We start from the raw sequence: 13,387 nt of genomic DNA on the forward strand, positions 1-13,387 counted from the left end.
AACCGATTGGTAGAGGTATAAAAATGCAAAATAGCAGATGTTGAATATCCCTTTGAGCATGGTGAAGTTAATAATTAGGCTTTGGGTGGTGTATGAATACACCCAGTCACCACAAAGATACAGGCGACCTTCCTAACGAAGTAGCCGGAGAGGAAGGAAACTGCTAAGGGAGGCCAATGGTGATTTGTGACTCGTTTCAGGAATCTATGTCACGCAACACGACATCACAGGAGAGACATTTGAATGTAAACGTTTTTGGGCAGAAATGTCTTCTGGAACATGTGAACGTTCATGTGCCTTAATAACAGACTTGTATGCCATCTGTAAATACTAACACAATTGTTAAATTACGAGCCTAGTTGGTTTAGCCACAGACAAATACAGTAACCTTCCTGCTAGCCATGATTGGCTGAGATAATGAGTGGGTTGAACATGCCAAGAGATGAGTTTGGATTGGTCTGCCATGTAGCACGCTTCTGTCTGTAATATGAGCTTGTCAGTATGTGTAGGTAATCCTTTCAAACGCAGCTGTTTTGAGACACATCACATAGCAGAACTGCATAAGTGTTATTCTCTGTACTTTCTGGAGGACCGAGTTTTGAAATCAGTGGAATGCCCTTATGAAGCAGAGTATGATAGCTAAGGAGATGGGGACAATTCTGACTTTTGATTGCAAATGCGGAGGGAGTCAAAAAGAGAACACAGAAGGCTGTTGTATAAAACACCTGTCTCCAGATTACATCTTCAAACTAAGGGCAACCATGGCATCCGTGACAGAGAGAGAGAAGCGTTCATCCATGTATACAGTTAAGAGAGTCTAGCTTACTCTATTTTCAAATATTATACGTTTCTAATTTTGTCAGAAAGTCATTTTCATTGCAAGTTAAAGCATACTGTTAGCTAGCTAATCTTAGCTGGCTGGCACGCTAACTAACGTTAATTATGTGATCTGTGTAGTAATATTATTCATATCTCAGAGCTATTTGCATTACTAGTTATAGCCTAATGTTATCTAGCTTGCTAACATTGAACTTAGCTAGCTAATAGTTGGTTAGCTTTAGCTACCTGTAGATTCATGCAGACTGGTAATGTTATGAGTTCCGATTATATTATTATTATTGTTTAAACAAAATAAACAAAATACCCTACTATGGAAGTAACAATTTCTCTGTACCGTGTTCACCTTCTGTATCATGTGCATGTGACAAATAAACATACCATTTATTATATATAGTGTGTGTTTATCAGACACAGTAATGTGAAGAACAACATGACCTGCACCAAAGTCAAATTATGATATACTGTTAGGCCAGTGTAGCCGAAGTGAAATGGCTAGCTAGTTAGCGGTGGTGTGTGCTAGTGGCGTTTCAATCGGTGACGTCACTTGCTCTGAGACCTTGAAGTAGTGGTTCCCCTTGCTCTCTAACGGCCGTGGCTTTTGTGGAGCGATGGGTAACGATGCTTCGTGGGTGACTGTTGTTGATGTGTGCAGAGGGTCCCTGGTTCGCACCCGGGTATGGGCGAGGGGACGGTCTAAAGTTATACTGTTACATTGATGCTGTTGAACAGGATCACTGGTTGCTGCGGAAAGAGGAGGAGGTCAAAAGGGGGGTGAGTGTAGCCGAAGTGAAATGGCTAGCTAGTTAGCGGTGGTGCGCGCTAGTGGCGTTTCAATCGGTGACGTCACTTGCTCTGAGAACTTGAAGTAGTGGTTCCCCTTGCTCTGCAAGGGCCGTGGCTTTTGTGGAGCGATGGGTAACGATGCTTCGAGGGTGACTGTGGATGTGTGCAGAGCGTCCCTGGTTCGCGCCCAGGTCGGGGCGAGGGGACGGACGTAAAGTCTATACTGTTACACCAACGAGACAGTGTCCAAGCTCTAAAATTCACCCTGTTTTTGTTTCGTCACTCACAACTTTCAGCTATTTTCTGTAATTGGCTCACCATTAACTTGTAAATATTGATCTTGTTGTGAGATTATTTTCCTGTAACAATGTATACAAATTAGCTAAAGTGAAGACGTTGTCAGCTATATGATTTGGTCATTATTTGAACTGGCCAGGCAGCTAACTTTTTCGGGCAAGGGGGCAGTATTTTCACATCCGGATGGAAAGCGTGCCCAGAGTAAACTGCCTGCTACTCAGGCCCAGAAGCTAGGATATGCATATCATTAGTAGATTAGGATAGAAAACACTCTGAAGGTTCTAAAACTGTTTGAATGATGTCTGTGAGTATAAAATAACTTATTTGGCAGGCGAAACCCAGAGGACAAACCATCCAGGAATTTTTTGGGGGAGGGTCACTCTCTTTTTTCATTCAAGGCAGTTGCTTGCAGTTCCTATCGCTTCATCTTATCTACCAACATAGACAGGGCTCTTACTCCCCAAGCTTCACAATGAGATAGGGTGCAGGCCAGGCAGCAGGCTGTTAGCCAGCCTGCTAGCTTAGCACAGTCAGTGTAGTCAGCTCAGCTATCCCCATTTAGACTGTGTCTGTTCCTCGATCTAGGTTGAGCAAAACTAAACATGTCGGTGTTCACCTTAGTAATCTCACTGGAATAAAGACCTCCTCCATTCCTGTCATTATTGAAAGATATTGTGATATCTCACATCTCCAAATAGGGCTACCTAATGTTAGATCCCTCACTTCCAAGGCATTTATAGTCAATTAACTATTCACTGATCATAATCTTGATGTGATTGGCCTGACTGAAACATGGCTTAAGGCTGATGAATTTACTGTGTTAAATGAGGCCTCTCCTCCAGGTTACACTGGTGACCATATCCCCTGGGCATCCTGCAAAGGCGGAGGTGTTGCTAACATTTACGATAGCAAATTTCAGTTTACAAAAAAAAAGGACTGCATTTTCGTCTTTTTGAGCATCTAGTCATGAAGTCTATGCAGCCTACTCAATCACTTTTTATAGCTACTATTTACAGGCCTCCTGGGCCATATACAGCAGACCATGGCAGATAATATTCAAATTTTTGGTGACTTTAATATTCACATGGAAAAGTCCACAGACCCACTCCAAAAGGCTTTCGGAGCCATAATCGACTGGGTTTTGTCATACCCTGGATCTAGTTTTGTCCAACATGTCTCCGGACCTACTCACTGCCACAGTCATACCCTGGATCTAGTTTTGTCCAACATGTCTCCAGACCTACTCACTGCCACAGTCATACCCTGGATCTAGTTTTGTCCAACATGTCTCCGGACCTACTCACTGCCACAGTCATACCCTGGATCTAGTTTTGTCCAACATGTCTCTGGCCCTACTCACTGCCACAGTCATACCCTGGATCTAGTTTTGTCCAACATGTCTCCGGACCTACTCACTGCCACAGTCATACTCTGGACCTATTCCTGTGGAATAAATATTGTGAATCTTAATGTTTTTTTCTTAATGTTTTTCCTCATAATCCTGAACTATCTGACCACCATTTTATTATGTTTGCAATCGCAACAAAATGGAAGTCTTCCGATTTACTTGGAAAGTACCGTGGGTTATCGAAGAGCCCTCTGCTGCTCGATCATCCTATTTTTCAAACTTAATTGAGGAAAATAAGAACAAATCCAAAATGTATTTTTGATACTGTCGCAAAGCTAACTAAAAAGCAGCATTCCCCAAGAGAGGATGCCTTTCACTTCAGCAGTAGTAAATTGATGAATTATTTGATGAAAAGATCATGATCATTAGAAAGCAAATTACCGACTCCTCTTTAAATCTGCGTATTTCTCCAAAGCTCGGTTGTCCTGAGTCTGCACAACACTGCCAGGACCTAGGATCAAGGGAGACACTCAAGTGTTTTAGTACTATATCACTTGACACATTGATGAAAATAGTCATGGCCTCTATACCTTCAAGCTGCATACTGGACCCTATTCTAACTAATCTACTGAAAGAGCTGCTTCCTGTGCTTGGCCCTCCTATGTTGAACAAAGTAAATGGCTCTCTATCCACCGGATGTGTACCAAACTCACTAAAAGTGGCAGTAATAAAGCCTCTATTGAAAAAGCCAAACCTTGACCCAGAAAATATAAAAAACTATCGGCCTATATCGATTCTCCCGTTCCTCTCAACATAAAAAAAAGCTGTTGCTCAGCAACTCACTGCCTTCCTGAAGACAAACAATGTATACAAATAGCTTCAGTCTGGTTTTAGACCCCATCATAGCACTGCGACTGCACTCATGAAGGTGGTAAATTACCTTTTAATGGTGTCAGACCGAGGCTCTGCATCTGTCCTCGTGCTCCTAGACCTTGGTGCTGTTTTGACACCACATTCTTTTGGAGAGATTGGAAACCCAAATTAGTCTACAAGGACAAGTTCTGGCCTGGTTTAGATCTTATCTGTCGTAAAGATATCAGTTTGTCTCTGTGGATGGTTTGTCCTCTGACAAATCAACTGTACATTACGGTGTTCCTCAAGGTTCTGTTTAGGACCGCTATTGTTTTCAATATATTTGTCCTCTTGGTGATGTCATTCAGAAACAGAATTTTAACCTTCCCTGATATGCAGACGATACACAGCTGTACATTTTGATGAAACATGGTGAAGCCCCAAAATTGCCCTACCTGGAAGTCTGTGTTTCAGACATAAGGAAGTGGATGGTGGCAATTATTTTACTTTTAAACTTGTATAAAAACAGAGATGCTTGTTCTAGGTCCCAAGAAACAAAGAGATCTTCTGTTGAATCTGAGAATTTATCTTGATGGTTGTACAGTCGTATCAAATAAAAATGTGAAGGACCTCTGCGTTACTCTGCACCCTGATCTCTGTTTTGGCATATGAAGACTGTTTAAAGGACAGATTTTTTCCATCTATGTAACATTGCAAAAATGTGTGAAACTTTCTGGCCCAAAAATGAATCCATGCTTTTGTCACTTCCAGATTAGACTACTGCAATGCTCTCCCCCGCCCTCCATTTGGCAAATCTGACCCTAATTCTATCATCCTGATTCCTGCTTACAAGCAAAAACTAAAGCAGGAAGTACCAGTGACTCACTCAATATGGAAGTGGTCAGGTGATGCGGATGCTACACTACAGGACTGTTTTGCTAGCACAGACTGGAATATGTTCCGGGATTCATCCAATGGCATGAAGGAATACACCACCTCAGTCATCAGCTTCATCAATAAGTGCATTGATGAAAGTACGTACATATCCCAACCAGAAGCCATGGATTACAGGCAACATCCGCATCAGGCTAAAGGCTAGAGCTGCCGATTTCAAGAGACTAATCCGGACATTTATAAGAAATCCCGCTATGCCCTCAGACGAACCATCAAACAAAAAAGTGTCAATACAGGATTAAGATTGAATCCTACTACACCGGCTCTGACGCTCATCGGATGTGGCAGGGTTTGAAAACTATTACGGACCACAAAGGGAAAGCCAGACGCGAGCTGCCTAGTGACACGAGCCTACCAGATGAACTAAATACCTTTTATGCTCGCCTTGAGACAAGCAACACTGAAGACTGCACAAGAGCACCAGCTGTTCTGGATGACTGTGTGATAACGCTCTCGGTAGCCGATGTGAACAAAACCTTTAATAAACAGGTCAACATTCACAAAGCCGCTGGGCCAGACGGATTACCAGGTCGTGTACGCAAAGCATGCGCGTCTGTACTTCCTACATGTTTCAAGCAGATCACCATAGTCCCTGTGCCCAATGAAGTGAAGGTAACCTGCCTAAATGATTACCGCCCCGTGGCACTCACATCGGTAGCCATGAAGTGCTTTGGAAGATTTGTCATGGCTCACATCAACAGCATCCTCCCGGACACCCTAGACCCACTCCAATTTGCATACCGCCCCAACAGATCCAGAGATGACGCAATCTCAATCACACTCCACGTTGCCCTTTCTCACCTGGACAAAAGGAACACCTATGTGAGAATGCTGTTCATTGACTACAGCTCAGCGTTCAACCCCATAGAGCCCACAAAGCTCATTACTAAGCTAAGGACTTTGGGACTAAACACCTCCCTTTGCAACTGGATCCTGCACTTTCTTACGGGCCGCCCCCAGGTGGTAAGAGTAGGCAACAACACAGGGGTATCGTACAGTGGCTCCCAACCCCTCCTGTCTCAGCCTCCAGTATTTATGCTGCAATAGTTTATTTGCCGGGGGGCTAGGATCAGTCTGTTACATCTGGAGTATTTCTCCTGTCTTATATAGTATGCTCCCTCTCACTCTCTTTCTCTCTTTTCTCTCTTTTCTCGGGTGACCTGAGCCCTAGGACCATGCCTCAGGACTACCTGGTATGATGACTCGTTGCTGTCCGCAGTCCACCTGGTCGTGCTGCTGCTCCAGTTTCAACTGTTCTGCCTGCAGCTATGGAACCCTGACCTGTTCACCGGGCGTGCTACCTTGTCTCGAACCTGCTGTTTTCGACTCACTCTCTCTCCCGCACCTGCTGTCGAGAACTCTGAATACTCGGCTGTGAAAAGCCAACTGACATTTACTCCTGAGGTACTGACCTGTTGCACCCTCCACAACCACTGTGATTATTATTATTTGACCCTGCTGTTCATCTATGAATATTTGAACATCTTGACCATGTACTGTTATAATCTCCACCCGAACAACCAGAAGAGGACTGGCCAGCCCTCAGAGCCTGGTTTCTCTCTAGGTTTCTTCCTAGATTTCTTCCTTTCTAGGGAGTTTTTCTAGCCACCGTGCTTCTACATCTGCATTGCTTGCTGTTTGAGGTTTTAATGCTGGGTTTCTGTATAGCACTTTGTGACATCGGCTGATGTAAAAAGGGCTTTATAAATACATTTGATTGATTGATTGATTGATAGACTGTCCTCTCTGATACCACACGGCAAGTGGCACAGGAGCGCCAAGTTTCGGTCCAAAAGCCATAAGACTGCTGAACAATTAATCAAATGGCCACCCGGACTATTTACATTCACACCCCCTTTGTTTTTACACTGCTGCTTCTCGCTGTTTATTATCTCTGCATAGTCACTTTACCTCTACCTACATGTACATATTACCTCGACTAACCTGTACCTCAGCACATTGACTCTGTTCCGGTACCCCCTGTATATAGCCTCCACATTGACTCGGTACTGGTACCCCCTGTATATAGCCTCCACATTGACTCTGTACTGGTACCCCCTGTATATAGCCTCCACATTGACTCTGTTCCGGTACCCCCTGTATATAGCCTCCACATTGACTCTGTACCGGTACCCCCTGTATATAGTCTCCACATTGACTCTGTACCGCTACCCCCTGTATATAGCCTCCACATTGACTCTGTACCGGTATATAGCCTCCACATGACTATATAGCCTCCACATTGACTCTGTACCGTAATATCCTGTATATAGCCTCCACATTGACTCTGTACCGGTACCCCCTGTATATAGCCTCCACATTGACTCTGTACCGGTACCCCCTGTATATAGCCTCCACATTGACTCTGTACTGGTACACCCTGTATATAGCCTCCACAATGTTATTTTATTGTGTTATTTTTAATAAAATTTTTAACTTTAGTTTATTTAGTAAATATTTTCTTAACTTATTGTACTGTATTTTTGGATTTATTTCGATTTGAAATGTGCTTTTGCGTTTTGTGTTACTTTCAGCTTCAAAATATTGCGAATTATCTACCCTTTTTTTGCATTAGACTTGATTGTCATGGTATTGGACCAATGGTATTTGAGAAAAAAAATAAACCACCTCTGATCCTGCTCACATTACTGCGTGCCATACTGCCTTTATCCAGCAGGGGCAGCTCTTCTACTATATATACCGCAGATGGAAACATGCTTAACCATATCAACTTTTAAGAAACGTTCATTTTTTATGTCCTATAAAGAAATAATATTAGTATTAATGTTATTATGTGCTATATTAGACTAATCTTTCATGAGTTAATAGCAATGTGACTAACAATAACACCTGAAACAATAATTCATTGCATTAGACAGCTATCAAAAAAACAACTATTGTTTCAACCTCTGCTCTGCATAACACAGGCAAACCTGAAGTTGGCAATGTAATTCAACCTATTCTTGGAGCCTAGTGTTTTTTATATTTTTTTATATATAATTTCTGAAGATCCTGTATATGGTAACTGCAGTTACCAAGAAAGTTCACCAAAGACTCTGCATGTGTGTGTCTCCAGACAGTAAATCTAACAAGTGAAAAATAACCTTCCTGTGTCATGTATTTGTTTGACCATTGTTACTCTCAAGCCTAGTGTGTGTGTGTATGAAGTAATCAATTCAAATAACTTTTATTTCCTGGGAGGGAACTTCATTCATGGTCAAGACACATAGCAACACATAACAACGTAGAACATGAAACATTCTGAAGGAAGTCTTCTGTGCTCTCAGCAGAAGTGAACTGTGATGACCCTTCTGCCACAGCACCCTCTCTCTTGACCTGGGTTTGGACCCGAACCCTGTTTTGTCACAGTCGTAGACGGGCTCGTGGCATTGCTCCATAGACCCTGGCCTTCTCCAAATGGTCTGGAATTCTAGTGTTCAGTTCAGGGTGGCGAACTCAGAAACTGGACCACCAGTTATCGCTCAACCCCCTCTCCAGATTTACAATGGTCGGTCGACAACTTATTTTGATGATGGCTAGAGCTGAGAGCTTGACCATAGTCCGGCTCAAAGGGACAAGCTGGCGATACTCTTCCGGGGTGATGGACAGGTTGGAGTGAGGGGAATTGGGATATTTCCTCTTTTTATAATCTTGGAGAGTGGTGTGTGGCATCCCTAACTCTCAGCCACCTCAACTACGCTCCTCCCCACCGCCAGCTCCTCAAGGACAGCATCAGTCTGCTCAGTTATGTAGTGGTGCCATTTCCTGGGCTCTTGATTACCCTTACCATCCATTTCCTGGGCTCTTGATTACCCTTACCATCCATTTCCTGGGCTCTTGATTACCCTTACAAGCCATTTCCTGGGCTCTTGATTACCCTTACAAGCCATTTCCTTGGCTCTTGACTACCCTTACCATCCGTTTCCTGGAATCTTGATTACCCTGTCCAGCCATTTCATGGCACGGAGCCTGCAGTGAGGGTCTCCAGTCCGGAGCCTCCAGCGACGGCCTCCAGTCCGGAGCCTCCAGCAACGGTCCCCATCCCGGGGCCTGCTACGAGGGTCCCCAGTCCTGGGCCTGCAGTGAGGATCCCAGGTCCGGGGCCTGCAGCGAGGATTCCCAGTCCGCCTTGGCCATAGAGAGGCTTTTATTCTCTATTTTGGTTAGGCCAGGGTGTGACTAGGGTGGGCATTCTAGTTTCTTTATTTCTATGTTGTCTGTTTCTATGTTTTGGCCGGGTATGGTTCTCAATCAGGGACAGCTGGCTAACTTTGTCTCTGATTGGGAATCATACTTAGGCAGCCTGTTTTGCCACCTTAGTTGTGGGTAGATGTCTGTGTTAGAGGCCTGTATAGCCCTACTCAGCTTCACGGTCGTTTTGTTGTTTCTTGTTTTTGTTGGCGACATTCTAAATAAAAATAAATGTACGCTAACGACGCTGCACCTTGGTCCTGTCATTTCCCTGACGACGTTCGTGACAACCCCATAATATTGATAACCCCTGAGATGAAACTCCTCCCAGTCAGTAGAAAGGCCTTTTTATTTTACCAGGCAAGTCAGTTATGAACAAATTCTTATTTTCAATGACGGCCTAGGAACAGTGGGTTAACTGGTCTAGGAACAGTGGGTTAACTGGTCTAGGAACAGTGGGTTAACTGGTCTAGGAACAGTGGGTTAACTGGTCTAGGAACAGTGGGTTAACTGGCCTAGGAACAGTGGGTTAACTGGTCTAGGAACAGTGGGTTAACTGGTCTAGGAACAGTGGGTTAACTGCCTGTTCAGGGGCAGAATGACAGATTTGTACCTTGTCAGCTCGGGGAGCTGGGACCTTCCGGTTACTAGTCCAACGCTCTAACCACTAGGCTACCCTGCCGCCCCTTACTGCACTGTTGGAGCTAGAAATACAAGCATTTCACTACACCCACAATCACATCTGCTAATGAATGTGACAAATACGATTTGATTTGAATAGAATAAAAAACAAATCTGGAGGTATTTTATTTTTGGGCTCTAAGATAAGGCCAAGTGCACGTAACACTGAGTGCAGAGAGCACATGTTAGGGATTCACACAGGGCCCAGAGCATAGTGATTCACACAGAGCTCAGAGCATAGTGATTCACAGAGGTCCCAGAGCATAGTGATTCACAGAGGTCCCAGAGCATAGTGATTCACAGGTCCCAGTCCCAGGGTCCAGCATAGTGATTCACAGGGCCCAGATCATAGTGATCCCAGAGCATAGTGATTCACACAGGGCCCAGAGCATAGTGATTCACACAGGGTCCAGAGCATCAGAGCCCAGAGCATAGTGATTCACACAGGGTCCAGAGGTCCCAGGGCCCAGAGCATAGTGATTCAGGGTCCAGAGCATAGTGTTTCACAGAGGTCCCAGAGCATAGTGATTCACAAAGGGCCCAAAGCATAGTGATTCACAAAGAGCTCAGAGCATAGTGATTCACACAGGGCCCAGAGCATAGTGATTCACACAGGGTCCAGAGCATAGTGTTTCACAGAGGTCCCAGAGCATAGTGATTCACACAGGGCCCAAAGCATCCCAGTGAGCATTCACACAGGGCCCAGAGCATAGTGATTCACAGAGGTCCCAGAGCATAGTGATTCACAAGGTCCCAGAGCATAGTGATTCACACAGGGCCCAAAGCATAGTGATTCACACAGGGCCCAGAGCATAGTGATTCACACAGGGCCCAGAGCATAGTGATTCACACAGGGCCCAGAGCATAGTGATTCACACAGGGCCCAGAGCATAGTGATTCACAGAGGTCCCAGAGCATAGTGATTCACACAGGGCCCAGAGCATAGTGATTCACAGAGGGCCCAGAGCATAGTGTTTCACAGAGGTCCCAGAGGAAAGTGATTCACACAGGGCCCAGAGCATAGTGATTCACAGAGGTCCCAGAGCATAGTGATTCACACAGGGCCCAGAGCATAGTGATTCACAGAGGGCCCAGAGCATAGTGTTTCACAGAGGTCCCAGAGCAAAGTGATTCACACAAGGCCCAGAGTGATAGAATTGTTCTGTATCCATATGGCCGGGAGGTTTTCCTGCTCAGGGGTAAATACTGGCCATCTTGGGATGTTGTAAGATTCAGTGATTGTAGTGGACTGTAAGCTACTTGTATTAGAGGAGCCGTAATGGCAGCCGGTCACAGTGATTGTAGTGGACTGTAAGCTACTTGTATTAGAGGAGCCGTAATGGCAGCCGGTCACAGTGATTGTAGTGGACTGTAAGCTACTTGTATTAGAGGAGCCGTAATGGCAGCCGGTCACAGTGATTGTAGTGGACTGTAAGCTACTTGTATTAGAGGAGCCGTAATGGCAGCCGGTCACAGTGATTGTAGTGGACTGTAAGCTACTTGTATTAGAGGAGCCGTAATGGCAGCCGGTCACAGTGATTGTAGTGGACTGTAAGCTACTTGTATTAGAGGAGCCGTAATGGCAGCCGGTCACAGTGATTGTAGTGGACTGTAAGCTACTTGTATTAGAGGAGCCGTAATGGCAGCCGGTCACAGTGATTGTAGTGGACTGTAAGCTACTTGTATTAGAGGAGCCGTAATGGCAGCCGGTCACAGTGATTGTAGTGGACTGTAAGCTACTTGTATTAGTGGAGCCGTAATGGCAGCCGGTCACAGTGATTGTAGTGGACTGTAAGCTACTTGTATTAGAGGAGCCGTAATGGCAGCCGGTCACAGTGATTGTAGTGGACTGTAAGCTACTTGTATTAGAGGAGCCGTAATGGCAGCCGGTCACAGTGATTGTAGTGGACTGTAAGCTACTTGTATTAGAGGAGCCGTAATGGCAGCCGGTCACAGTGATTGTAGTGGACTGTAAGCTACTTGTATTAGAGGAGCCGTAATGGCAGCCGGTCACAGTGATTGTAGTGGACTGTAAGCTACTTGTATTAGAGGAGCCGTAATGGCAGCCGGTCACAGTGATTGTAGTGGACTGTAAGCTACTTGTATTAGAGGAGCCGTAATGGCAGCCGGTCACAGTGATTGTAGTGGACTGTAAGCTACTTGTATTAGAGGAGCCGTAATGGCAGCCGGTCACAGTGATTGTAGTGGACTGTAAGCTACTTGTATTAGAGGAGCCGTAATGGCAGCCGGTCACAGTGATTGTAGTGGACTGTAAGCTACTTGTATTAGAGGAGCCGTAATGGCAGCCGGTCACAGTGATTGTAGTGGACTGTAAGCTACTTGTATTAGAGGAGCCGTAATGGCAGCCGGTCACAGTGATTGTAGTGGACTGTAAGCTACTTGTATTAGGGGAGCCGTAATGGCAGCCGGTCACAGTGATTGTAGTGGACTGTAAGCTACTTGTATTAGAGGAGCCGTAATGGCAGCCGGTCACAGTGATTGTAGTGGACTGTAAGCTACTTGTATTAGAGGAGCTGTAATGGCAGCCGGTCACAGTGATTGTAGTGGACTGTAAGCTACTTGTATTAGGGGAGCCGTAATGGCAGCCGGTCACAGTGATTGTAGTGGACTGTAAGCTACTTGTATTAGAGGAGCCGTAATGGCAGCCGGTCACAGTGATTGTAGTGGACTGTAAGCTACTTGTATTAGAGGAGCCGTAATGGCAGCCGGTCACAGTGATTGTAGTGGACTGTAAGCTACTTGTATTAGAGGAGCCGTAATGGCAGCCGGTCACAGTGATTGTAGTGGACTGTAAGCTACTTGTATTAGAGGAGCCGTAATGGCAGCCGGTCACAGTGATTGTAGTGGACTGTAAGCTACTTGTATTAGAGGAGCCGTAATGGCAGCCGGTCACAGTGATTGTAGTGGACTGTAAGCTACTTGTATTAGAGGAGCCGTAATGGCAGCCGGTCACAGTGATTGTAGTGGACTGTAAGCTACTTGTATTAGAGGAGCCGTAATGGCAGCCGGTCACAGTGATTGTAGTGGACTGTAAGCTACTTGTATTAGAGGAGCCGTAATGGCAGCCGGTCACAGTGATTGTAGTGGACTGTAAGCTACTTGTATTAGAGGGAGCCGTAATGGCAGCCGGTCACAGTGATTGTAGTGGACTGTAAGCTACTTGTATTAGAGGAGCCGTAATGGCAGCCGGTCACAGTGATTGTAGTGGACTGTAAGCTACTTGTATTAGAGGAGCCGTAATGGCAGCCGGTCACAGTGATTGTAGTGGACTGTAAGCTACTTGTATTAGAGGAGCCGTAATGGCAGCCGGTCACAGTGATTGTAGTGGACTGTAAGCTACTTGTATTAGAGGAGCCGTAATGGCAGCCGGTCACAGAGCCGGTATTGTTGGTTAACAACCAGATGATGTTCTTTACAATC

The sequence above is a fragment of the Oncorhynchus tshawytscha genome, linkage group LG30 (assembly GCF_018296145.1).
Source record: "Oncorhynchus tshawytscha isolate Ot180627B linkage group LG30, Otsh_v2.0, whole genome shotgun sequence".
Taxonomy (NCBI): domain Eukaryota; kingdom Metazoa; phylum Chordata; class Actinopteri; order Salmoniformes; family Salmonidae; genus Oncorhynchus; species Oncorhynchus tshawytscha.